The 2,374-nt window shown below is 55.4% G+C and overlaps 1 long non-coding RNA gene across 1 annotated transcript; it reads right to left on the reverse strand.

Moving 5' to 3' along the window:
• Nucleotides 1-495: 495 nt before the first annotated feature.
• On the reverse strand, nucleotides 496-2,159 carry LOC142051281 (uncharacterized). The gene is made up of 3 exons (XR_012658392.1): nucleotides 2,049-2,159; nucleotides 1,640-1,699; nucleotides 496-644 (listed from the first exon to the last, which is right to left on the reverse strand). It is a non-coding gene; the product is annotated as an uncharacterized LOC142051281 (long non-coding RNA).
• Between the last annotated feature and the right edge of the window lie 215 nt (nucleotides 2,160-2,374).

Here is a 2,374-nt window from a genome sequence, read left to right on the forward strand (position 1 = left end):
ACTCTCGCTCTCAGCGCTGCTGGCACAATTTAGCCGTTCAGATGCTTCTTTCCCCTCCTCTCCTCCCTGCCTCTTCTGCAGCTCCAGACTCTAGGCCGTCCTCCACCTGAAGAGAATACGTGGGTGTCTTACAGCTCTTACCAGATGAGGCTTCCTAGGCACGTAGCCTAGCTCGCCCGTGCTGGAGCTGGGGGCAGGCGCACGGGGCAAGGGGGGCCAGGGGAGGCTGAGGGGGAGCTCTGGTGAGCTGGGGAGTCGGCCATCTTCTGCACCCAGAAGCTGCAGGGGGAAAAGGTCATCATCCTCCTCCTCCTTTCCCTCTTCCCTTCTATCAGCTCCCGGGTAACTCCTAGGGCTGCCCTCACCCGCTCGCCTTTAGCATACCAGAAGCCTGCCTCGGCGGGTCATTTGAAGCTTCCCATCCCACCAGCCCCAGTAGTACAGGCACACAAGGAGATACCCCTGCACCCACCAAAGGGGCTCGCTCACCTCGCCGGCAGCCCTAGGCCTCACCCGACACAGGGAATCGTGTCCGACACACCACCACGCTGCAGCAAGAGCAGAGGAGGCCTTTCCTTACCAGGAAGCAGCAACGAGCACGGCGGCATCACCTCGCAGGCACTGCAGCATCGCAGGGCTGTTACCTGCGGAGAGAGCAATGGGGATCACAGGGACACCACCGCGCGTGCACGGCTCCCGGGCTCAGTACCCAATTCTGGTCGCTGGGCAGCAGCATTATCTGAATTACTCTTCTCGATTAATACCATCCAGAAACCGTAACTTGGCTGCATCCACAGAGCTTCTATTCCTCTGCACCTTTCCCCCTCGCAGCCCCAGCAGCGCCATTCATTGCCTCTGCACCAAACAGCAAAGTGTCTCGAGGGAGGAGAAGCAGCACAGCAAACCTGGGGAACAAGGTTGGGTTCCCACCCCCGCAGAATAAGCCCCAGGAACTGCTTGTAGGCATGTGGCATCAGGGTTGTGATCGGGTTTTGGTTTGGTTTTCTTTTTTTTTCCCCCGCCTTCTTTACATAATGTAATAATTGGGGTTGCTTTTCCAAACTACTGAGTTCTGTGGGGATTTTTTGTGCTTTTGCCCTACAAAAAATGGTCATTTTCACTTTCGGTTTTGTGCATGAGAATGGTTGGTGGGTGCTTTTAGGTTGTTGTTCCTTCCCCCCACCCCCTTTTTTTTTTCCTTTCCAGCCGCACAAATCCAGCTGGAGTTGGCTTTCCCAGAAGCCCCAAGTTGTTTTCTTTCCACCAGAATTCTTCCTGTATTTTCACCCCTCATTGCAGGCCCAGAGTCAAGGGGTTTGAGGTATTTTTGTGCCCAGGCAGCAGCTCCCAGGCTGCATAAGCAGCCCCACAGGGGGAAGTCCCCGTTTGAGGGAATCGGCCCCAAATTGGGATGGGAAAGTGAAGAGAAGGAGAAAAAACCCTGAATAACCTGAAAAAGAACACCTACTCCAGCCCACCAAGCACCGGTCACCTTGCCTGACTCACCTCCAGGGCCCACATCACGCTCGGCTCATCGCTTAGCACCCTCAGATCACAAAAAAAAAAAAAGAGTAAAACCCATAATGGAGCCCTATAGCCATCAGTCACATCTTCCCTCCAGTACTACACACAGACTCACCTTCTTACAGCGCTCCCCTGGGCTCTCCTCCGTTGCCCTGCACGACTCATCCATCTGCACCTGGAAAAACAGTGTTACTGAACAAGTCACCTGGAGGCACAGCAACAGCTTAACCATTCCACAGCTCCTGCGCCCACGTAGGAATACCATCTAGAGCCCAACTACAGCCTGCCGTTAAAGGAAATGCATTAAATCAAACGTTAAGCCCTCGCACATACAAGCCGGAACAGCAAAAACACGGCACGCTCGCGCACCCAGGGCGCAGCCCGACGGAGGTCCACGCGCACCTCGCCGGTTTGATGCGGAGCCACCCAGCATCCCTGCGAGCACAGCTGCAGGCGCAACAGCAGTTTCACCTACACCCATCTCGGCGCGCAGCGCTTCTGAAGCTTTAAGCTGAAAGCCCTACCTTGACGCTTGGCCACACTAGAAGCGAGCCGTAGCTAGGACTCCACAGAAACACAGCAACACAAATTGCACACCCACAGCGGCGACAGCCTTGCAACTACTTAGACCAGGAACAACAGAGGAAAGTAAAACGGCTTCATCACCCGCACAGGAAAAGCGGCAGACGGAGGCAAAGGGTCAGCATTCATAGCCCTTACAGAACACAGGCGTTCTCTCTCCTTCCATTCCTAAACCCATCCCTTAGGTCTAAATATCGCAGCCCTGCTGTGGCAATAGCGAGAGCGGGGAACGAGAGCCCTGCCGCCGGCCGTTTGTGCGGCAGGACAC

The sequence above is a fragment of the Phalacrocorax aristotelis genome, unplaced genomic scaffold (assembly GCF_949628215.1).
Source record: "Phalacrocorax aristotelis unplaced genomic scaffold, bGulAri2.1 scaffold_75, whole genome shotgun sequence".
Classification (NCBI taxonomy): Eukaryota; Metazoa; Chordata; class Aves; order Suliformes; family Phalacrocoracidae; genus Phalacrocorax; species Phalacrocorax aristotelis.